We start from the raw sequence: 10,640 nt of genomic DNA, 5'->3' as shown, positions 1-10,640 counted from the left end.
GAAAGTGCTGGCTGGAGAGTGGGAGGCTATTGGAGTATCGAGCAGGTGACAGCTCTTAGTTTGGAATCAGTAATTTGGAGTTTCATCTTCAATGTCTTTCTCATCTCTTATAACAGCTGGTAATCAAGGATAATTAGCCAGATGATAGCTCTTTACTGAGGCAATGAGAGAAGGAGGACAGCTGTGACTGGGGTGAGCAGGTAGGGCTTCCCAAACTCCTGTACCCACAAATCACCTGGGGACTGCGTTAGACTATGCACTGTAAGTCAGCAGACCTGAATTTAAGGAGACCTCTGACTCAGCATGTGGCTGGCCTCTGACTCAGCATGTGGCTGGTCTCCTACTCAGCTTTGAGTAGCTGGAGGGGCGCTGAAGCGCTCTCGTATTTTTAAATGGTTTAGTTGTGACTTTTTGCCTCGGTTTATTGCCTTTTTTACTGTACTTTTCTTATATTAGCAAAATGGTTTCAATGCTGTTGAGGAAAAAAAGGCAAATACACATCTATTTTGTCAATGATACCAAATCTACTACCCAGGTAAGATTAATGAGAATACAAAAACTTAAGTGACCAAAAGCTGTTTTCTTAAATCATCATTTCAGAAAAACTTAGCATGCAGAGAGAAAATAAGGACTATTGCTTTGCCAAAAGCAAGCTCGCTCTTTGCTAGATCATGTTACAGTTTCACATAAAATATCTATAATAAGTCTTGAAATAATGAGTAATTTTTCCCTGTTTAGCTAGTTGGCTTGAAGCAATAGAACAAATCATTTTATCTATGAAAATGATTACATAGAATTAAGTTAGTTTTATTGGATTGGAATTCTAAGTCCTATAACTATATTAAGCTCTTATTTATCATTAACATAAAATAAATATTGCTCAATGGCTATTATAAACATTTCGCTTCAAATCCTAAATAATAGATAGGAGAAGAATATAGAAGTTTGGTATCTCTTAATAAAAATGTTTATTCAAATTTCGTATGCTCCTACCTTCTTTCAGCTTATTCTAGTTCCCATCTTCCAGTTTTTCTCCTAACGTTATGGGTTTTTTTTTTCCTGGTTATTGATAAGTCCCTGGGTCTAATTAGTGCTGCCCTTATGCACATGGGTATAAGGGCATCCACAGGAACATGAGCAACCTACCCATGGCCATATTTCCAAAGGAGACTGTCTTTCTCTCCTGAAGCAGTGCTCCTGCAAAAGGATAGCACTCACGGGCATCCCGCCCATCCTTGCTGGAATTTTGACTGGCTTGATCTTCTGTGGGTAACTCCAGCTGTTATGAATTGATGTGTGTAACAGCCATGTCGTGTCTAGATGTCTGCATTTCACGGTTATCTCCATCCACTGGCTCTTAAATTCTTCCTGAACCTTTTCTCATGAGTTCTTTGGTCCTCAGACGGTAAAATAGATAAACCATCCACAGCCTATCATTTGCTGTTATTTAAAATTATCCAGTTGTTAGTCCCACTTGGGGTGGGGAGCAGCTTCTCTGACCAAAGTTAAGATCAATAAATCTGTGGATAGAAACATAAATATATATTTAGAAAACAGTTTGATGTAACCAATTAGAAAAAAAGTAGGTTCTCCACTGGCCCTATAATCTGGCTGGTTTATAATACAAGGAATGCAATCTCTATGTTGTATCAAACTTCACATCCAATCATAAAATAGCCGGAGACCCCAGGACCGTTATGTCACTATGACACCAACTAGCACATCTTAGTAGCAGGTCAGTATTATGGCATATAGGGTCCATCTCTGTAAAAGACCATTGTTTTCTCCCTCAAATGCCTGCATAACACTTTGTGTCACTATGTGAGCTTGTTGCAAGGAGTTTCCGGCTCAGCTTGAGGTTTGTTCTCTATGTCCTACAATAAAAATATATGGTATTTTTAGCAATAGGGTCTTCACATCTAGTTGGTGGGAAACCAAAAAAAAAAAAAAGAAAAGAAAAGAAAATAGCCTCTATTGCTTTCAGTGCTCTTTGGGAACACTCTAACAAATAATATTTAGGAAGCTATCTTGTTTCTGACATTGAGATTTTCATCCAATAGCCCAAGTCTTTTGTGAGCAGTATTGTTCCTCTATGCCTGGTATTCCTATTCAATCTCTCTCTCTCTCTCTCTCTCTCTCTCTCTCTCTCTCTCTCTCCCTATCTCCCTCTCTCTCTCACTCACACACACACATATACATATATATACATGCATGTGTATATGTATGTATATATTTGAAACAACAGTCAATAAAACAATAAAATCTATACACACATAATGATTCTCTGATTTAAGCAAAAGGGGAGCCCAGCAAGGAGGAAGATTCTCATAGCTAGCTATAGAGTGGGAAGGGGCTCAACAGGAGAACATTTGTAGTCTTCAGGTATTTGAGAGTAGAGTTGCTCAAAAGAATAGAAGGAACACTTCCTGAAGAGCCCACATAAGACTAGTTACTTCTCCCAAAAGTCGGCAGAAAATTAATTAATGGTGAATTGACTGGTAAACACGGAAGAGAGTGGTCATTTTCAGGGTGGTATGGTTTAGACTTAGTTGATGTACCCAGAAGGAATTTTCAGCTTGCAGATAGAAAAAAAAACTAACCCTAGACTAGATGCTTCTTTATTAATGACAAAACTTAATAGTAAAACCCAAAGCCAATGGTTTCTAAGTATGACTGCTTCCCAGTGAAAACTTCAAGTACAGACGCTTCCCATAGTAGATGACAACATGAGTGTCTTCTGCTCCACACTGCCTGCAAAGAGACAGACCAAGACAGCCCATACTAAAGAAAGCATACAGTTCTTAGAGACCTACCCAGCCATCCTTCAGATGAAGGAGGCAGCAGATGAGATCTAGAAAACATATATGATAAATGTATTGCATGTGTTCAAGAACACAGATAAAGGTTGGGCATGCTAAGTAGATAAATTATATTAGATAATTTAAGTAGAAAATTATATTAGATAATATAAGTAGATGAATAATATTAGAAAAACATATGCCAGGGCTGAGAACTCCAGGGCCTGAGATTCAAACTAAACCAGACGGAATTAACGACAAATTAGAAAGTGGCATGCCTTTGTGCTTAAATACACATAAAAACTATTCAAAATCAAACATATAAAGAAAAAAAAAGTGAATATGCTTCCTTGACTTGAGGACTATTTCAACAGGTTTAATGTACAAGTAATTGTAGTCCTTGAAGGAAATCAGAGAGAGAGAGGAAAATATATTTGAAGGCTGGCATTATGATACGTGTTTCCCAAGTCACATGGGAGCTCAAGTTAGGGGAATCGTTAGCTTAGGGTCATTCTGTGAAGTATTTTGGACTGTCTCAAAAAGCATAAGAACAATGAAAGAATATTTGAACTTTAATAAAAGACTTCCTAACATAGCTCTGCAATATTCAATAACTCTTAAGTGCAGGAGAAATGAAGCAAACTACATTAAGCCACATTAATCAAATTTCTGAACAGCAGTGACAACAGAAAGAATCAGATTAAGATCTGTTATATAAAGAGGAACAGATATCAAGGTGACAGCAGGATCTCTTCCGATGCCCTGCAAGCTGGAGAAATTAGAATGACTTCTAAAAGATACAAAAAATAAAAAATACTGTCAATTTAGAACTCTATCTGGAGAACCGATTCTTCAAAAGTGAAGGTGAAAACACTTTTAGACACATAAGTGACAGGAAGATTCACTGTCAGCAATAAAACAATATACTGAGGTCCTTGAGACAGAGAATATAAAATCATATGGAAACCTGGCTCTATGTGGCTGAATGAAGAGCCCTGGAAGCATAACTGTGAGCAAACATAAAGACTTACTATTTCTATTTAAAATTTTCAAAGTGTATTTGGTTGTTCAAAGCCAAAATTATAACAATAGGTAATGAAATAAAATGATAACAATGGCTAATGAGACTTAATAACATATAAAGCAATACAATAAAAAGAGTAAAATGTTCTTTTTTTAAAAAATTATATCACACAATACACAGTACATTTGAAGGGAGGCTGGACTGCGTTACATGTTCCAATTGTAAACAAAGAAGCAACAGCCAAGCAACTAGTAATTAAAACTTATAAAGACAACAGTAAGGCAATCCAACAGAACATCAGAAATGAAGAAGGAGGGAGAACACAAGAGAAATGAAGAAGGAGGGAGAACACAGGGAGAACACAAGAATCTTACTCTTCCACCAAAGGCTAAAAATTTTGATTTCTTACATTTGTCTTACAATGCCCTAAGTGTTTGATAATGGTTCATGCCTTACTGGTAAGGCTGAGGGTACCCTTATTTCGCATATCAGAAGCATGCATTGCCATGTATACTGAACATTATGACACATCTCCTGCAGGATCCTCTCCACGCCTGCTTCTAATCCTAGACCATAAAACAGGGTTAAAATCTATTAGAGATATGCTGGGCCTGCTAAGGGAGGAAAGAGGTTGTTCCCTAAAACAGTTAGAGAACTAACCATCATGCCATAAAAGAACCACAACATGATGTTTGGGATTGGATTTTGAATAGACTGAAGAACCAATAGTAGTTTTTGAATATGAATTTGGGGATAATGATACAGTTTATAAGTATTAGAAGATTCTTCAGGAACTATGACTTATTCTTAAAAGACATTCAAAGCCGGGGTTAGTTTAAAAAATAATTCATAGATCATACGAATCAGCAGCCTGCATGTGTGACATAGACAGCAGAGGAAGACATTTTAGTGTGGTGATACAGTCTATGACCGGAAATTCTAGCACATGACGATAATCTGCAGGAAAACCTTGAAGACATGCTGTTGTGAAAGCAAGAGAAATTGTACCAATAACACAAATACAGCCACCACTGAGAAGTTCAATGGTAGCTCTCCTGGTGCTTGCACTAATTGTTGGGGATGCCCGTAATGAAGCGGAAGCTCTGCCAACAATGGAGATGGTGAGCCCCTAAAAGAATACATACCAGACAATGGCTAAGTAACAGAGGCCTGGCAGGTCGCAAGAAAAGAATTGCAAAGACAGAGACACTTCTTATTCTGTTCGGTCTTTAGAATTCTAGAGTGGATGGGTGGGAAGCCATGGTGTTCAAAGTACGCATAGATTCCATTGAAGAAAAACTGCTTCTGAAAGTAGGGGTGAAACCAGGCTCTCAGCTGTAAATTCTCTCTGAGGATTCCCTCTACCTAGAGAATGTGCCAAGCTCATGATAACACTTTTGTTTGCTTTTATCCAATCACTGATCAATACAAGATGATTACAAATGTTTTATATCCCTCAATTCCATTCCAAATGAGCGATCCCCAATTGAGGGCTCACCCTGCAGCTTACCGGCCAGGAGTTTTTGGTAGGATGATAATTGTATCTTAACTTTTTTCCCTGTCCAAGAATACATTATGTTCTTTCCTTCCCTAGGTGTGCACCCATAATTTATTCTCTCTGTGAACGTCCTAACTATGTCTCCATAAACTCTATAAAGTTTCAGTTTGTTTTCTAAGGAGTCCAATTTGTGACGTGCAGTGGGCAGAAAGCTGCAGTCAGTCCTCTGAAGAACAGTCTGTACTGTACATAGCAGAATGATGGGACACTTGGTTGAGTTCTTTACTAAAACAGAACCTCTGAGGAAGAACTTTCTGGGGCATGGGCATGGCTAAGGAGTAACTTCCCTGGAAAGAATATATCCCTTTGCACTAAAGTACTCTGCATGTAAATGAGAGGAGAAATGCTGTTGAAATCTTAAACAGGGTTGAAGGGGGAGGCAGCTCAAAACAACACCAGAAAGCATTAGCATCAGTGAAATGTGAATGAAAATGAGTCTTAAAGATACGTGCAATTTATAAAACAAAGTTGTTTCGGATGAAAACAAGAATAAAAATCTTTAAACTTTTTTTTATGTTTTATTTTTTATTTATTTTCGCAGAGGTGGAGAAGGCACAGGCAGTGAGGCAGGATCTCAGGATCTTTCTATATGGTACCCCTCCTGTCTTAGGCTTCCCAGTGTTGAAGTTGCAGATGTGAGCCATCAAGTTGGGCTAAATGAATATTAATGCTTCTAGACTCAAATGCCTCATCCGACTGTCAGTCATGAAGATGACAGAAGATTCATGTTAAACCTTATCCGGTGAAAACTTTTAGGCTAAAATCATTCAAGAGTCACATAAGCTTTCTGAAAGAAAAAGAGAGTTGCTTATAGAGAAAAAGACTCACTGCTTCTGACACCTTATCTGATAGGGAAAAAAAATAGGTTAGTTCTCAGAGCACTGAGAAAAAAAAAAGATAGCAATCCAAGGATTATTCCATCAGAACAGACATCAGTCTTCTGGCAAAGAGGAAGATACTTGCTGATAGTCATGAATTCAGAGGGTTTTATCACTCCCGTTTGTCATTTGGGAGGAAGAGTGAAGAAAAATGCTATAATTAAGACATAGGATTACTAGAGCTGCAAATTCAAGATAAGAAAAAAAAAAAGGAAACAAAGATTAACAATAACCCGAGCTGAGCTAAATCTAAAAGGGTAACAATAGACTATCAAGAAATAGGGAATATATGTAAGGTCTTCATAGAAACGAAACCTGATAGCAAGTGGATATGCTACTTGGAAAATCATGCTTGTGAAGAATTAAACAGGTAAACTTCCTAGTAAAATCAGAGAGTACAATTAGAAGCTAAAAAGGACCAAGCAAAGAATGAACGTGCCAGTGATAAAGAAGTTTGTTAGCAAACAGAGAGGAAGTCCCCAGCTCCTGTTTGCCAAACTTTGGTCCAGTCACACTTATTTGTGAGGCTGTGGGAGTCTCTTTGTATTCTGGCCTTAGTCAGTTTGAATGAAATGTCCCCAGTGAGGTCATATGTTCAAGACTAGGTCCTTAACTGGCTGAGAATTTGGGTTTATAACTTCATCAATGGATAAACCTAATAACAATTTCATAAATGAATAGTTTGTTAGGTGAGAAGACCTAGATACAGAATGTAGGTCTCCAGCAGCATTTCTTTTGAAGAGTTTGTCTTCACTTTGCTGTATGTCATCTTCTATGATATAATGTCCCAGTTTACCATGTAGATGTTCAGAAATAATGCAGCCACCATGGATGAGATCTGTGAAACAATGAACCAAAACACTTCCTTCTTCCTTTTAAAGATACCTATGTTAATGACTTGTCTGTTGCCCTGTTAAAATGCCATACACTCAAAGGAAAAAAAGAGCTTATTTGGGCTCACAGTTCTAAGTGAATAAGAGTCCATCATGACAGGGAAAAAAATGGCATCAAGTAGCAGGCATGGTAACCAGTGCAGAAAGGTGAGTACTCACATCCTCAACCATAAACTCAAAGCAGAGAGTGAACAGAAGGTGAGGTGAGGTGAGGTTTTTAATACTCAAAGCCTTCCTCCAATGGTCCTCCAGCAAGATGATACTTCCTAGACCTTCTTAAACAATGCCAACTGAGGATCAAGGGTTTAAACATTCGTGTCTCTGCAGAAGCAGGGGAAGGGTTTCTCATTCAAACTACCAGAGTGTTTATATCATACATTTCATCAGCAGTGTAGGGTCAAATGACTACAAATTACTAACAAAGTTTTCCGTTCATTGAACAAATATTCATTCAATAAATACATGCTTATCATTTACATGGAATACACTAATTCATAAAGAGAGCAATTTTTGAACAAAACACACTTCTATCCTTACACACTGAGGAGAAAAATCACCAAAGAAGCAATTATATATTAATTAATGAATCAGGGAATAAATAAATATCACTGAGTGTTATACTAAAAGTTAACATATACCTTTGTACTTGAAAGTTATGTGAACACAAAACCAATTCGAGTACTAAAGAGACTTGTCTAGGTGAGGTCTTGAAATACTTTCTTGATTTAAAAAGTGTGGTTAACAGAAGATAATGGTGTATGCCAATAATCCTAGAACATTGAAAGGTAAAGCAGAAAGATCAGAAGTTCAAGCCTACCCCTTACTAGCTAAGGAGTTCAAAGGCAATCTAGCGACGTTGAGAGATCTTTTATTGAACAAAACAAAGTGAACAACACACACAATTAGCATTATTAGTGTCACAGGATATAAATATATATCATTTGCCAAGGTATAAATGACTGCAAATGAGATATTGGCCAGCATTTAACAAAACAGTCCCCAATCTGATGGGATTTTTGTTGCTGTTTTGTTTTTTGTTTTTCATTAAAAAAGGAGAGCAAGGCAGGCTGCTCCAAGAACCCCACCCCATCCACCAGATCCTGCAAGCTAGTCCCACTTTGTCCCCAAACCCTCCTATACCCTCCACAACCTCAGTGGAACTCTGAAACACAGGCTGCAAATTTACCAGTCTTGGACATATACCCAAAGGATGTTCAATCATGCTACGAGGACATTTGTTCAACTATGTTCATAGCAGCACTATTTATTATATCCAGAACCTGGAAAAAAACCTATATGTCCCTCAACTGAAGCATGAATAAAGAAAATTAGTACATTTGCACAGTGGAGTACTACTCTGTGGAAAGAAAAATCCAACCAACCAAAAAAAATGACATATTGAAATTTGCATACAAATTGATGGAAAGAAAAAAAAACATCCTGAGTTAGGGATGAACATGGTATGTACTCACTCATAAGTGGATACTAGCTATTAAAGCATAGGATAAGAAGCCTTTATTCCTTGACTTTAGAGAAGTTAAGCAATAAGGTGAACCCTAAGCTGGAAAAGGGAAATAGAAAAGTTCTCTTGGCAAAATTGAGAGCATTGTGGTGAGGGAAAGAAAGGAGTACAGAAAGGGAGGAGTAGGGGAGAAGGAAAACTTGAGGGAATGGGATAGTCGAGATCAAGGAAGGACAGAGATGGGAGCAGGAAAAGAGATATTTTGACTGAGGGAGCTATTTGGGGCCAGCAACAAACCTGACACTAGAGAAATTCCCAGGAATCCACAAGGACGACCCCAACTGAGATCCAAGCAATAAAGGAGAGAGTGCCCAAACTGCCCTTGCCCTGTATTCAAACTGATGAATATCTTAAATATCACAGTAGAACCTTCATCCAGCAACTGATGGATACAGAGGCAGAGACCCACCTCAGAGCACTGGACTGAGCTCCCAAAGTCCAGTTAGTGAGAATATGAGCAAAGAGGTCAAGACCATGGAGGGTACGACCACTGCAACAGTCTACCTGAGCTGATTGGAGCTCACCAACTCTAGCCAGACAGGGAAGAAGCATTCACGGGTCAAAACTAATCCCTCTGCATGTGGGTGACAGTTGCATGACTGGAGCAGACTGAAGGGCCATTGACAGTGGCACCAGGATTTATCCCTATTACTTGTACTGGCTTTTGGGGAACCCATTCTATTTGGATGGATACCTTGCTCAGTCGAGATATAAGAGGGAGGACTTTGGACCTTCCCCAAATCAAGTGCTTTACCCTTTTCTGAGGAGAGGAATGGGGGTAGGTGAAGGGAATGGGAGCAGGGGAGGGAATGGGAACTAGGGTTAGTATGTAAAATGAAAAAAAAAAGTTTGTTTTCTTTTTTTAAGGAAATAAAACAAAAGAAATGGAGAGCGAAGTTGACCCAACAAAACATTTCCAAACTATTCCTTTTATGCTATAATACTTTTCTTGACATAGTCACTAATTTTCATTGCTGTGTTGAACCTTTGGGCCTCAAGCCTACTAGATGATTTCTTGTCTACTGTGCTACAGACTCAGATGATGTTTGACTTTACTGTTATACTGAATCTCACTTGATGACCTCGACAGGCCTAGAGCCTGTGATCTTCCTAAAATATCCGGCATATAGACACCAGCAACCAGGTCTGGCTAATGCTAAGGAGCTTTGTGTCAAAGTAACTATTCACCTTGACTCTCAATTCTCACTAATGGCTTTTATTAAAAATTAAGAAAGAAGACTAAATATGAACAGGTGGGTGAATAGTATTCATGTGCTTGACTTTCTTCTATACTCAGTAAAGAAGAGAAAGGACAGCTTTTCATAAGAGCATCCATTTGCTCTTAGAATCTCTATTTTAGGTGAGTTTCTTTTCAGGATGTCTTCTGCATTTCCAGTTACAAATGTTTTCCATATAAAATGAGTTCAAATTTCTTGCAATCATTCTTTAATTGCTCAGTTAAAAACAGAAACGTAAAATACATGCAAATTATTTTCACCCAAGGGCTTCTTTCATAGTGCTTTGTCTATAAGTGGGAAATGTATACAGTTTTTGTTTTTCAAAATCTCCAATTTAACACAAGCATATTTAAGCAGGTTCTACTGTTGCTTTAGTTTTTTCCTTTCCTGACAAGCGATAAAATGGTATGTAAAAAGAATATGATTTTTCTATTGAATTTTTGAGCAAAACTACATATGAGACAATAGAAGAAAATATTTTCAATGTGATTATAAATGATATACATATAGCTTTTAAATTGAGCAATATGAATGATTATGAATTGTGTGACATACAATTCTATGCTGCAAGAGATATTGAATAAACATATCTCAGGTATAGCAATCTGAACAATTTGAGAGTTCTGTAGGGATATTCACAATTGCTATTATAATTGCAAATTATAAATAGGGAAAAGTTTTAAATATATATGTGTATATATATTGTTGTTGGGAGAGGCTGCTCATTTG

Source organism: Alexandromys fortis, unplaced genomic scaffold (assembly GCF_014885135.2).
Source record: "Alexandromys fortis isolate MF-2015 unplaced genomic scaffold, M_Fortis_MF-2015_v1.1 scaffold_65, whole genome shotgun sequence".
Lineage (NCBI taxonomy): Eukaryota > Metazoa > Chordata > Mammalia > Rodentia > Cricetidae > Alexandromys > Alexandromys fortis.
Note: the sequence above shows the minus strand (reverse complement) of the source record.